Source organism: Heterodontus francisci, chromosome 36 (genome assembly GCF_036365525.1).
Source record: "Heterodontus francisci isolate sHetFra1 chromosome 36, sHetFra1.hap1, whole genome shotgun sequence".
Lineage (NCBI taxonomy): Eukaryota > Metazoa > Chordata > Chondrichthyes > Heterodontiformes > Heterodontidae > Heterodontus > Heterodontus francisci.
The window spans coordinates 3,000,671-3,014,682 of NC_090406.1; the positions used below are offsets into that span (position 1 = coordinate 3,000,671).

Genomic DNA, 14,012 nt, shown 5'->3' on the forward strand with positions numbered 1-14,012 from the left:
TACCTATATTTACAAAGGGAGACAGAATAAGCCCAGGGAACTATAGAAACTTATTGTCGGTGGGTAGGAAAGAGAATGGAATCCTTACTGAAATATGCAACAGAAAAATATCTGGAAACTGAAAATATAACAAAGACTCGTCAGCACAGATTTCAAAAGGGTACATCATTCCTGATCAACCTTACAGAATTCTTCGTAGAAGTAACAGAAAGAGTAGATAAAGGCAATGCAGTAGACGTAACTTATTAGAATTTCCAAAATACCTGTGATAAGGTACCGCATAGTAGTCATGACTAAAGTTAGAACATGTCATAGAGTCATTTACAGCACAAAAGATAGAGTCAGGGGAATGAAAGCAAACTGGCAACAAAACAGAAAACACATAAGAACAAAAGAATATAAGAAATAGGAACAGGAGTAGACATACGACCCTCGAGTCTGCACTGCCATTCAATATGATGGGAAGGGAGAAGGTGGCGGGGGGGGGGAGAAGGTGGCGGGGGGGGGGGGGGGGGAGAAGGTGGCGGGGGGGGGGGGGGGAGAAGGTGGCGGGGGGGGGGGGGGGGAGAAGGTGGCGGGGGGGGGGGGGAGAAGGTGGCGGGGGGGGGGGGGGAGAAGGTGGCGGGGGGGGGGGGGAGAAGGTGGCGGGGGGGGGGGGGGAGAAGGTGGCGGGGGGGGGGGGGGAGAAGGTGGCGGGGGGGGGGGGGAGAAGGTGGCGGGGGGGGGGGGGAGAAGGTGGCGGGGGGGGGGGAGAAGGTGGCGGGGGGGGGGGAGAAGGTGGCGGGGGGGGGAGAAGGTGGCGGGGGGGGGAGAAGGTGGCGGGGGGGGAGAAGGTGGCGGGGGGGGGAGAAGGTGGCGGGGGGGGGGAGAAGGTGGCGGGGGGGGGGAGAAGGTGGCGGGGGGGGGGGAGAAGGTGGCGGGGGGGGGAGAAGGTGGCGGGGGGGGGGAGAAGGTGGCGGGGGGGGGAGAAGGTGGCGGGGGGGGGGAGAAGGTGGCGGGGGGGGGGAGAAGGTGGCGGGGGGGGGGAGAAGGTGGCGGGGGGGGGGAGAAGGTGGCGGGGGGGGGGAGAAGGTGGCGGGGGGGGGGGAGAAGGTGGCGGGGGGGGGGAGAAGGTGGCGGGGGGGGGGAGAAGGTGGCGGGGGGGGGGAGAAGGTGGCGGGGGGGGGGAGAAGGTGGCGGGGGGGGGGAGAAGGTGGCGGGGGGGGGAGAAGGTGGCGGGGGGGGGGAGAAGGTGGCGGGGGGGGGGAGAAGGTGGCGGGGGGGGGGAGAAGGTGGCGGGGGGGGGGGAGAAGGTGGCGGGGGGGGGGAGAAGGTGGCGGGGGGGGGGAGAAGGTGGCGGGGGGGGGGGAGAAGGTGGCGGGGGGGGGGGGAGAAGGTGGCGGGGGGGGGAGAAGGTGGCGGGGGGGGAGAAGGTGGCGGGGGGGGGGAGAAGGTGGCGGGGGGGGGAGAAGGTGGGGGGGGGGGGGGAGGAGGTGGGGGGGAGGTGGGGGGGAGGTGGGGGGGAGGTGGGGGGAGGGGGGGGGGAGGGGGGGGGAGGGGGGGAGGAGGTGGGGAGGAGGTGGGGGAGGAGGTGGGGGGGAGGGGGAGGAGGTGGGGGGGAGGGGGGGAGGGGGAGGAGGTGGGGGGGAGGGGGGGGAGGGGAGGAGGTGGGGGGGGAGAGGGGGGAGGGGGGGAGGGTGAGAGGGGGGAGGGGGGGAGGGTGAGGGGGGGAGGGGGAGGGTGAGAGGGGGAGGGGGGGAGGGTGAGAGGGGGGAGGGGGGAGGGGGGGAGGGGGGGGAGGGGGGGGAGGAGGGGAGGGGGAGGGGGGGGAGGGGGGGAGGGGGAGGGGGGAGGAGGGGGAGGAGGGGGAGGGGGAGGGGGGGAGGGGGGAAAGGGGGGAGGGGGGAAAGGGGGGAGGGGGGAAAGGGGGGAGGGGGAAAGGGGGGAGGGGGAAGGGGGGAGGGGAAAGGGGGGAGGGGGAAAGGGGGGAGGGAGGGGGAAAGGGGAAGGGGGAGGGGGGAAAGGGGAGGGGGGAGGGGGAAAGGGGAGGGGGGAGGGGGAAAGGGGAGGGGGGAGGGGGAAAGGGGAGGGGAGGGGGGGAAAGGGGAGGGGGGGAAAGGGGGGGGAGGGGGGGAAAGGGGGGGGAGGGGGGGAAAGGGGGGGGAGGGGGGGAAAGGGGGGGGAGGGGGTAAAGGGGAGGGGGGAAGGGGAGGGGGAAGGGGAGGGGGGAAGGGGAGGGGGGAAGGGGAGGGGGGAAGGGGAGGGGGGAGGGGGAGGGGGGAGGGGGAGGGGGAGGGGGGAGGGGGAGGGGGGGAGGGGGACGGGGGAGGGGGGAGGGGGGACGGGGGAGGGGGGAGGGGGGAGGGGGGACGGGGGAGGGGGGAGGGGGGAGGGGGGAGGGGGGAGGGGGGAGGGGGGACGGGGGAGGGGGGAGGGGGGAGGGGGACGGGGGAGGGGGGAGGGGGGAGGGGGGAGGGGGGAGGGGGGACAGGGGAGGGGGGACAGGGGAGGGGGGAAAGGGGAGGGGGGACAGGGGAGGGGGGACAGGGGAGGGGGGACAGGGGAGGGGGGACAGGGGAGGGGGGACAGGGGAGGGGGGACAGGGGAGGGGGGAAAGGGGAGGGGGGAAAGGGGAGGGGGGAAAGGGGAGGGGGGACAGGGGAGGGGGGACAGGGGAGGGGGGAAAGGGGAAGGGGGGAGGGGGGAGGGGAAGGGGGGTGGGGAAGGGGGGGTGGGGAAGGGGGGTGGGGAAGGGGGGGTGGGGGAAGGGGGGGTGGGGGAAGGGGGGGTGGGGGAAGGGGGGGTGGGGGAAGGGGGGGTGGGGGAAGGGGGGGAGGGGGAAGGGGGGGAGGGGGAAGGGGGGGAGGGGGAATGGGGAATGGGGGGAGGGGGAATGGGGAATGGGGGGAATGGGGGGAGGGGGAATGGGGGGATGGGGGGGAGGGGGGAGGGGGAAGGGGGGATGGGGGGGAGGGGGGAGGGGGAAGGGGGGATGGGGGGAGGGGGAATGGGGGGGAGGGGGGAATGGGGGGGAGGGGGGAGGGGGAATGGGGGGGGAGGGGGGAGGGGGAATGGGGGGTAGGGGGAGGGGGAATGGGGGGGAGGGGAGGGGGAATGGGGGGGAGGGGGAGGGGGAATGGGGGGAGGGGGGAGGGGAATGGGGGGGAGGGGGGAGGGGGAATGGGGGGGAGGGGGGGAGGGGGAATGGGGGGGAGGGGGAGGGGGAATGGGGGGTGGGGGGAATGGGGGTGGGGGAATGGGGGGAGGGGGGAGGGGGGGGAGGGGGGAGGGGGAATGGGGGGAGGGGGGAGGGGGAATGGGGGGAGGGGGAATGGGGGGGAGGGGAGGGGGAATGGGGGGGAGGGGGAGGGGGAGGGGGAATGGGGGGGAGGGGGAATGGGGGGAGGGGGAATGGGGGGAGGGGGGAGGGGGAATGGGGGGAGGGGGGAGGGAAATGGGGGGAGGGGGGAGGGGAATGGGGGGAGGGGGGAGGGGAATGGGGGGAGGGGGGATGGGGGAATGGGGGGAGGGGGAATGGGGGGGAGGGGGAATGGGAATGGGGGGAAGGGGTGGGGGAGGGGGGGAGTGGGGGGAGGGGGAGGGGAGTGGGGGGAGGGGGGGGTGGGGTGGGGGGGAGGGGGGAGGGGGAATGGGGGGGGAGGGGGGGAGGGGGAATGGGGGGGTGGGGGGTGGGGGAATGGGGGGGAGGGGGGGTGGGGGAATGGGGGGGAGGGGGGGTGGGGGGATGGGGGGAGGGGGGAGGGGGTATGGGGGGAGGGGGGGAGGGGGATGGGGGGGAGGGGGGGTGGGGGTTGGGGGTGGGGGGAGGGGGATGGGGGGGTGGGGGATGGGGGGGTGGGGGTTTGGGGGGGGTGGGGGGAGGGGGGGTGGGGGGTGGGGGGGGTGGGGGGTGGGGGATGGGGGGGGTGGGGGAATGGGGGGGGTGGGGGAATGGGGGGGGGGATGGGGGGGGGATTGGGGGGGTGGGGGATGGGGGGGAGGGGGAATGGGGGGGAGGGGGATTGGGGGGGAGGGGGAATGGGGGGGAGGGGGGTGGGGGGGAGGGGTTGGGGGGGAGGGGGAGGGGGGAGGGGGTTGGGGGGGGGGGGGATGGGGGGGGGGGAAGGGGGGGGAGGGGAAGAGGGGGGAGGGGGAGAGGGGGGAGGGGGAGTGGGGGAGGGGGAAGTGGGGGTGGGGAGGGGGAGGGGGAGGGGGATGGGGAGGGGGATGGGGAGGGGGATGGGGAGGGGGTTGGGGAGGGGGTTGGGGTGGGGTGGGGGGGGGGGGTTGGGGTGGGGTTGGGGGGGTGGGGGTGGGGGTGGGGTGGGGGATGGGGGGGATGGGGAGGGGGATGGGGGTGGGGGTTGGGGTGGGGATTGGGGTGGGGGATTGGGTGGGGATGGGGAGGGGGTTGGGGGGTGGGGGTGGGGGTGGGGGAGGGGGTGGGGAGGGGGTTGGGGTGGGGGGGAGTGGGGAGGGGAGAGGGGAGGGGGAGTGGGTGGGGGTGAGGGGAGGGGGTGGGGGAGGGGGGTGGGGTGGGGGTGAGGGGAGGGGGTGGGGTGGGGGGTGGGGGGGGGGTGTGGGGTGGGGGAATGGGGGGGGGGGTGTGGGGTGGGGGGAAGGGGGGGTTGGGGGGGTTGGGGGGGTGGGGGGGTGGGGGGAGGGGGAGGGGGTTGGGGGAGGGGGATGGGGGGGGGATGGGGAGGGGGATGGGGTGGGGGATGGGGTGGGGGTGGGGGTGGGGGAAGGGGGGGGTTTGGGGTGGGGGAATGGTGGGGGAAGGGGGAGGGGAAGGGGTGGGGGAAGGGGTGGGGGAAGGGGTGGGGGAAGGGGGGGGGTGGGGGAGGGGGGTTGGGGGGGTTGGGGGGTGGGGGGGAGGGGGAGGGGGGGTGGGGGGGTGGGGGGGTGGGGGGTGGGGGGTGGGGGTGGGGGGTGGGGGTGGGGGTGGGGGGTGGGGAGGGGGTGAGGGGAGGGGGTGTGGGGTGGGGGTGTGGGGAGGGGGTGTGGGGTGGGGGGTGAGGGGGAGGGGGTGGGGGGTGTGGGGTGGGGGTGTGGGGTGGGGTGTGGGGTGGGGGTGAGGGGAGGGGTGTGGGGTGGGGGTGTGGGGTGGGGGAGTGGGGTGGGGGTGTGGGGTGGGGGAGGGGTGGTGGGGAGGGGGGTGGGGGTGGGGTGGGGTGGGGGGGGGTGGGGGGAGGGGTGGGGGTGGGGGAGGGGGAAGGGGGGGGAAGGGGTGGGGTGTGGGGTGGGGGGGGGGGGGGTGGGGGAAGGGGGAGGGGGGGGGGGGTTGGGGGTGGGGGAGGGGGGTTGGGGTGGAGGGGGAGGGGGGAAGGGGGAGGGGGGAAGGGGGGGGGGGTTGGGGGGAAGGGGGGGTTGGGTGGGAGGGGGGTGGGGGAGGGGGGAAGGGGGTGGGGGGAGGGGGGGGGGGGGTGGGGGAAGGGGGGGGGGGGGGAGGGGGGGAGGGGGGGAGGGGGGAGGGGGGGAAGGGCGGAGGGAGAGCGACAAGCGCGACAGGTGACCAGGGTGAAGTGGTAGACGGGGCACCGTGGGAGGGGGAAGGGGGAAGGGGGGACGGGGGAAGGGGGACTGGGGGGGAAGGGGGGAAGGCGGACTGGGGGGGAAGGGGGGAAGGCGGACTGGGGGGGAAGGGGGGAAGGCGGGGGAAGGGGGGAAGGCGGACTGGGGGGAAGGGGGGAAGGCGGACTGGGGGGGAGGGGGGAAGGCGGACTGGGGGGAAGGGGGGAAGGCGGACTGGGGGGGAAGGGGGGAAGGCGGACTGGGGGGGAAGGCGGACTGGGGGGGAGGGCGGACTGGGGGGGAGGGCGGACTGGGGGGAGGGCGGGAAGGGGGACTGGGGGGGAGGGCGGGAAGGGGGACTGGGGGGGAGGGCGGGAAGGAGGGCGGGAAGGGGGACTGGGGGGGAGGGGGGGAGGGCGGGAAGGGGGACTGGGGGGGAGGGCGGGAAGGGGGACTGGGGTTGAGGGGGGAAGGGGGACTGGGGGGGAAGGGGGACTGGGGGGAGGGGGGGAAGGGGGGGAAGGGGGACTGGGGGGAGGGGGGGAAGGGGGACTGGGGGGGAGGGGGGGGGAGGGGGGGAAGGGGGACTGGGGGGGAGGGGGACTGGGGGGAGGGGGACTGGGGGGGACTGGGGGGGAGGGGGACTGGGGGGGAGGGGGGGGAGGGGGACTGGGGGGGAGGGGGGGAAGGCGGACTGGGGGGGAGGGGGGGAAGGCGGACAGGGGGGGAGGGGGGGAAGGCGGACAGGGGGGGGGGGGGAAGGCGGACAGGGGGGGGAGGGGGGGGAAGGCGGACAGGGGGGGAGGGGGGGAAGGCGGACAGGGGGGGAGGGGGGGGAAGGCGGACAGGGGGGGAGGGGGGGGAAGGCGGACGGGGGGGAGGGGGGGGAAGGCGGACGGGGGGGAGGGGGGGGAAGGCGGACAGGGGGGGAGGGGGGGGAAGGCGGACAGGGGGGGAGGGGGGGAAGGCGGACAGGGGGGGAGGGGGGGAAGGCGGACAGGGGGGAGGGGGGGGAAGGCAGACAGGGGGGGAGGGGGGGGAAGGCGGACAGGGGGGGAGGGGGGGGAAGGCGGACAGGGGGGGAGGGGGGGGAAGGCGGACAGGGGGGGAGGGGGGGAAGGCGGACAGGGGGGGAGGGGGGGGAAGGCGGACAGGGGGGGAGGGGGGGGAAGGCGGACAGGGGGGGAGGGGGGGAAGGCGGACAGGGGGGGAGGGGGGGGAAGGCGGACAGGGGGGGAGGGGGGGGAAGGCGGACAGGGGGGGAGGGGGGGGAAGGCGGACAGGGGGGGAGGGGGGGGAAGGCGGACAGGGGGGGAGGGGGGGGAAGGCGGACAGGGGGGGAGGGGGGGGGAAGGCGGACAGGGGGGGAGGGGGGGGAAGGCGGACAGGGGGGGAAGGCGGACAGGGGGGGAAGGCGGACAGGGGGGGAGGGGGGGGGAAGGCGGACAGGGGGGGAGGGGGGGAAGGCGGACAGGGGGGGAGGGGGGGAAGGCGGACAGGGGGGGAGGGGGGGAAGGCGGACAGGGGGGGAGGGGGGGAAGGCGGACAGGGGGGGAGGGGGGGGAAGGCGGACAGGGGGGGAGGGGGGGAAGGCGGACAGGGGGGGAGGGGGGGAAGGCGGACAGGGGGGAGGGGGGGACTGGGGGGGGAGGGGGACTGGGGGGGAGGGGGGAAGGCGGACAGGGGGGGAGGGGGGAAGGCGGACAGGGGGGGAGGGGGGGAAGGCGGACGGGGGGGAGGGGGGGGAGGGGGGGAAGGGGGACTGGGGGGGAGGGGGGAGGGGGGGAAGGGGGACTGGGGGGGAGGGGGGGAAGGGGGACTGGGGGGGAGGGGGGGAAGGGGGACTGGGGGGAGGGGGGGAAGGGGGACTGGGGGGGAGGGGGGGGAAGGGGACTGGGGGGAGGGGGGAAGGGGGACTGGGGGGGAAGGGGGACTGGGGGGGAAGGGGGACTGGGGGGGAAGGGGGACTGGGGGGAAGGGGGACTGGGGGGAAGGGGGGGACTGGGGGGGAAGGGGGGACTGGGGGGGAGGGGGGGACTGGGGAGAGGGGGGGACTGGGGGGGAGGGGGACTGGGGGGGAGGGGGGAAGGGGGACTGGGGGGGAAGGGGACTGGGGGGGAAGGGGGACTGGGGGGGAGGGGGGAAGGGGGACTGGGGGGGAGGGGGGAAGGGGACTGGGGGGGAGGGGGGAAGGGGGACTGGGGGGGAGGGGGGAAGGGGGACTGGGGGGGAAGGGGGGGAAGGGGGACTGGGGGGGAGGGGGGGAAGGGGGACTGGGGGGAGGGGGGGAAGGGGGACTGGGGGGGAGGGGGGAAGGGGGACTGGGGGGGAGGGGGGGAAGGGGGACTGGGGGGGAGGGGGGAAGGGGGACTGGGGGGGAGGGGGGGAAGGGGGACTGGGGGGGAGGGGGGGAAGGGGGACTGGGGGGGGAGGGGGGGAAGGGGGACTGGGGGGGAGGGGGGAAGGGGGACTGGGGGGGAGGGGGGGAAGGGGGACTGGGGGGGAGGGGGGGAAGGGGGACTGGGGGGGAGGGGGGGGAAGGGGGACTGGGGGGGAGGGGGGGAAGGCGGACTGGGGGGGAAGGGGGGAAGGCGGACTGGAGGGGAAGGGGGGAAGGCGGACTGGGGGGGAAGGCGGACTGGGGGGACTGGGGGGAAGGGGGACTGGGGGGGAGGGGGGGAAGGGGGACTGGGGGGGAGGGGGGGAAGGGGGACTGGGGGGGAGGGGGGAAGGGGGACTGGGGGGGAGGGGGGGAAGGGGGACTGGGGGGGGAAGGGGGACTGGGGGGGAAGGGGGACTGGGGGGGAAGGGGGACTGGGGGTAGGAGGGGGGGAAGGGGGACTGGGGGGGAGGGGGGAAGGGGGACTGGGGGGGAGGGGGGACTGGGGGGGAGGGGGGACTGGGGGGGAGGGGGGACTGGGGGGACTGGGGGGAAGGGGGGAAGGGGGGAAGGGGGGAGGGGGGGAAGGGGGAGGGGGGAGGGGGAGGGGGGGAGGGGGGGAGGGGGGGAAGGGGGAGGGGGGAGGGGGGAGGGGGGGAGGGGGGGAGGGGGGGAGGGGGGGAGGGGGGGAGGGGGGGAGGGGGGGACTGGGGGGGAGGGGGGGAAGGGGGACTGGGGGGGAGGGGGGGAAGGGGGACTGGGGGGGAGGGGGGGAAGGGGGGGAGGGGGGGAAGGGGGGGAGGGGGACTGGGGGAGGGGGGAAGGGGGGGAGGGGGACTGGGGGGGAGGGGGGAAGGGGGGAGGGGAGGGGGACTGGGGGGAAGGGGGGGAGGGGGACTGGGGGGGAAGGGGGGGAAGGGGACTGGGGGGGAAGGGGGACTGGGGGGAAGGGGGGAAGGGGGACTGGGGGGAAGGGGGGAAGGGGGACAGGGGGGAAGGGGGACTGGGGGGAAGGGGGACTGGGGGGAAGGGGGACTGGGGGGAAGGGGGACTGGGGGGAAGGGGGACTGGGGGGGACTGGGGGGGAAGGGGGACTGGGGGGGAAGGGGGGAAGGGGGACTGGGGGGGAAGGGGGGAAGGGGGACTGGGGGGGAAGGGGGGAAGGGGGACTGGGGGGAAGGGGGACTGGGGGGGAAGGGGGACGGGAGGGGAGGAAGGGGGGGAGGGGGGGGAGGGGGGGGAGGGGGTGGAGAGGGGAGGAAGGGGGGGAGGGGGGGGAGGCGGGGGAAGGGGGGGAGGGGGGAAGGGGGGGAGGGGGGGAAGGGGGGAGGGGGGGAAGGGGGGAGGGGGGGAGGGGGGAGGGGGGGAGGGGGGAAGGGGGGGAGGGGGGGGAGGGGGGAAGGGGGGAGGGGGGGAAGGGGGGGAGGGGGGAAGGGGGGAGGGGGGGAAGGGGGGAGGGGGGAGGGAGGGGGGGAGGGGGGAGGGGGGGGAGGGGGGGAAGGGGGAAGGGGGGAGGGGGGAGGGGGGAAGGGGGGAAGGGGGAAGGGGGGGAAGGGGGGGAGGGGGGGAGGGGGGGAAGGGGGGAAGGGGGGGAGGGGGGGAAGGGGGGGAGGGGGGGAAGGGGGGGAGGGGGGAGGGGGGGAATGGGGGAGGGGGACTGGGGGGCAAGTGGGACGGGGGGGCAAGGGGGACGGGGGGCAAGGGGGACGGGGGGGCAAGGGGGACGGGGGGGCAAGGGGGACGGGGGGGCAAGGGGGACGGGGGGGCAAGGGGGACGGGGGGGCAAGGGGGACGGGGGGGCAAGGGGGACGGGGGGGCAAGGGGGACGGGGGGGCAAGGGGGACGGGGGGCAAGGGGGACTGGGGGGGAAGGGGGACTGGGGGGGAAGGGGGACTGGGGGGGAAGGGGGACTGGGGGGAAGGGGGACTGGGGGGAAGGGGACTGGGGGGGAGGGGGGGAGGGGGGGAGGGGGGAGGGGGGGAGGGGGAGGGGGGGAGGGGGGGAAGGGGGGAGGGGGGGAAGGGGGTAGGGGGGAAGGGGGGAGGGGGGAGGGGGGGAGGGGGGAGGGGGGGAGGGGGGAGGGGGGAAGGGGGAGGGGGGGAAGGGGGGAGGGGGGAGGGGGGGAAGGGGGGAGGGGGGGAAGGGGGGAGGGGGAAGGGGGGAGGGGGGAGGGGGGGAAGGGGGGAGGGGGGAGGGGGGGGAGGGGGGAGGGGGGGAAGGGGGGAGGGGGGAGGGGGGGAGGGGGAGGGGGGGAGGGGAGGGGGGGAGGGGGAGGGGGGGAAGGGGGGAGGGGGGGAGGGGGGGAAGGGGGAGGGGGGGAGGGGGGGAAGGGGGGAGGGGGGAGGGGGGGAGGGGGGAGGGGGGGAAGGGGGGAGGGGGGAAGGGGGGAGGGGGGGAGGGGGGGGAAGGGGGGAGGGGGGAGGGGGGAAGGGGGGAGGGGGGAAGGGGGAGGGGGGGAAGGGGGGAAGGGGGGAGGGGGGGAAGGGGACTGGGGGGGAAGGGGGAAGGGGACTGGGGGGAAGGGGGAAGGGGGACTGGGGGGGAAGGGGGACTGGGGGGGAAGGGGGACTGGGGGGGAAGGGGGACTGGGGGGAAGGGGGGAAGGGGACTGGGGGGGAGGGGGGGAAGGGGGACTGGGGGGGAGGGGGGGGGACGGGGGGGAGGGGGGGGAGGGGGGGGAGGGGGGGGAAGGGGGGACTGGGGGGGGGGAGGGGGGGAAGGGGGACTGGGGGGGGGGGGAAGGGGGACTGGGGGGGGGGGGAAGGGGGACTGGGGGGGGGGGGGGAAGGGGGACTGGGGGGAGGGGGGGAAGGGGGACTGGGGGGGAGGGGGGGGAAGGGGGACTGGGGGGGAGGGGGACGGGGGGGAGGGGGGACTGGGGGTGAGGGGGACTGGGGGTGAGGGGGGGAAGGGGGGAGGGGGACTGGGGGGGGAGGGGGGGAAGGGGGAGGGGGACTGGGGGGGAAGGGGGGAGGGGGGACTGGGGGGAAGGGGGGAGGGGGACTGGGGGGAGGGGGACTGGGGGGGGAGGGGGGGAAGGGGGGAGGGGGACTGGGGGGGAAGGGGGGGAGGGGGACTGGGGGGGAAGGGGGGGAGGGGGACTGGGGGGGAAGGGGGACTGGGGGGAAGGGGGGGAGGGGGACTGGGGGGGAAGGGGGGAAGGGGGACTGGGGGGGAAGGGGGGAAGGGGGACTGGGGGGGAAGGGGGGAAGGGGGACTGGGGGGAAGGGGGACTGGGGGGAAGGGGGACTGGGGGGGAAGGGGGACTGGGGGGGAAGGGGGACTAAGGGGGACTGGGGGGGAAGGGGGACTGGGGGGGAAGGGGGGGAAGGGGGACTGGGGGGGAGGGGGGGAGGGGGACTGGGGGGGCAAGGGGGACTGGGGGGGGCAAGGGGGACTGGGGGGGAAGGGGGACGGGGATGGGAGAGAAGATGGGTAAGAGAGAAGCGTGGTAGGGGAGGAGGGGGAGGAGGGGGAGGAGGGGGACGGGGGGGGAGAGGGGCTGGTTTTGGGGGAGCGGATGTGTGGATTTGGGGGGGGGGAGGGGCCGGGCCGCTCTCTCACTGCCCGCTCCCAGCTTCAGTCCCTGGCCGCTAAGCTCCGCCCCACGGGCCCCCGCCCCGGAGCCCGGCCTCCGCCCCACGGGCCCCCGCCCCGGAGCCCGGCCTCCGCCCCCCGGCCCCGCTCTCACCCGCTGTTCCGACCCGCGCCCGCGCTTCGTCCCCGGATTCCGGCTCCTCGCCCCCGGCGGCACCCCACTTCCGGTCCGTCGCTGAAATCCGTCCCTCGGCCGGATGCCTCCCGCCAGCCAATCAGAGAGCGGGACCGGCGAGTGCACCCTGTGAGGGCTCGGGCGGCAGCAAGGGTCGCGGCCAATCGTTCCGGCCTGCTGTCTAGGCCGGCCCAGGGCGAGTGCAGCCCGGGGAGCCGGTTGCTCTGGAGCCCGTCAGATCAACACCACTGATCAGAACAAAACTCCCACATTGAGCCGCTGCAGAGATATCAGAGCCCAATGCTGGCTGAATGTCCTATTGCAGTACTGCGGGAGCGCTGCACTGTCGGAGCGTCTCTGTGGATGAAATTAGTTGATATATAAATGCAGAATTCTCCCCAAAACCAACATCTAGAAAAGGGAATAAATATCATATTCATCGGCTTTGGTGTGTGTGGAATTTTACTGTGCACTCAGACCACACTCCCTACTTCACAATGGCTGCTCTTTACAATTATCCTGTTATGTCCCGAGTGTATAACTAGCTCTCTCTAACTGTTTAAATATAGACTGAAAGTTCTTTCCTCCATTCTGCTGTCAGCCCGAGAATTGCTCTGCGTAAAGGGCTCTCTCAGTGGGTGTCTTTACCACCTGCTGTTACTGAGCAGCAGGAGAGACAAGGCACCAAACTCTACAATTAGATTGTATTCATTCATGGGATGTGGGCGTCGCTGGCCAGGCCAGCATTTATTACCCATCCTTAGTTGCTCTTGAGAAGGTGGTGGTGAGCTGCCTTCTTGAACCGCTGCAGTCCATGTGGGGTAGGTACACCCACAGTGCTGTTAGGAAGGGAGTTCCAGGATTTTGACCCAGTGACAGTGAAGGAACGGCGATATAGTTCCAAGTCAGGATGGTGTGTGACTTGGAGGGGAACTTGCAGGTGGTGGTGTTCCCATGTATTTGCTGCTCTTGTCCTTCTAGTTGGTAGAGGTCGCGAGTTTGGAAGGTGCTGTCAAAGGAGCCTTGGGGCATTGCTGCAGTGCATCTTGTAGATGGTACACACTGCTGCCACTGTGCGTCGGTGTGAAGGGAGTGAATGTTGAAGGTGGTGGATGGACTGCAGCGGCTCAAGAAGGCAGCTCACCAGCACCTTCCCGAGGGCAATTAGGAATGGGCAATAAATGGTGGCTTAGCCAGCGAAGCCTACATCACATGAAAAAATTTTTTTAAACTAATTACAAACTAGATGTGGTAACTTCTGGAGAGCATAATAAAATAATCTCTCACTCCTGATAGTTCACAGGACTCAGCGAGAGCTTTCTGAGTGTAACTGTATGTGATGGTTGTGAAAATTGGTGTGCACCAGGTACAGTATCCATAGTAAACTTTTAAAACCATAGGTCCACATACTAACACTCATTCTGTAACAGCTTTAGACAGGGCAGACCTGGGTCAATGGTGTCATTATCTCACAAACTGTCTGTGAGAAGAGATTAGGAAACAGAGCATGTGTATCAGAAATGACCTGAGTGACTATCCAGAGGTGATGTGGGATGAACTGGGAAGAGCAGAACTGATTGTCACAGTTTCTCATTAGTGAGCAGACAGATGTTATTGTGCTGAGGTGTTGAAGGGAGATTAAACAAACACTTAGAACACGTTAATGTAAGAGCAATACATTAGGAGGAACTAATTAATTAAAGGTACAGATACAGAGCTCCTTTTGATCTAGTCTTACTGAGGAGAATGTAAGCAGTCAAGACAATAAGCTTTCATCTGCTGAAGGGGTCCCTTGTATGTGATTGGAATGTTATAATCAGTATCTATATGTTATATATCTTACTGTATTTTGAGTTGTGTTTTTATTTAATTGACTTGATTTAATAAAGTAGATTAACCAGAGTTTTAATGTTTCCTTCCCAAAACTGGCATTCAAGGTAATGAATGTATGACAGTTCTATAATACCCCACTAATCACATCGCAGCCTCTGCACTAATTTAACATCCAGGTTTATTCCTGGCTAAATACTGGGTCACCCTGGGGAACAGTTAGAGAGCATGGACCAGCCAGGGTGCGTGCTTCTAACTGCTATCCAGTAACTCGTGCTGGAAGTCAAGCGATACGGATGTTGGACCAGGACATGCTGTAATACTGTGCAAAATCCAAACTCTCATTCTCTGGGCTCACATGTGAAGATTACCATCGATTGGTTATATAGTGTTGGGCGATCAGTCCATGTGAAACCCATACCCCAGGCAGTGTCAGTGTCTGTGCAACCTGTAGAATCACAGAATTGTTACAGCACAACAGGAGGCTATTCGGCCCATCATGTCTGCACTGGCACTCCGAATGAACAATTTACCTAGTGCCACTCCCTCGCCTTCTCCCCGTAGCCCTGCACATTTTTCCTTTTCAGATTAACAATC

At 72.4% G+C, this 14,012-nt stretch overlaps 1 protein-coding gene across 1 annotated transcript in view; it reads right to left on the minus strand.

Annotated features, from left to right (window-relative positions):
- sin3b (SIN3 transcription regulator family member B) overlaps positions 1-11,651 on the minus strand; it is an 80,229-nt gene extending 68,578 nt beyond the window's left edge. Inside the window, 1 exon segment of the mRNA XM_068015968.1 lies at positions 11,565-11,651. The gene's annotated coding sequence lies outside the window, so the exon portion shown is untranslated.
- Positions 11,652-14,012: the final 2,361 nt, after the last annotated feature.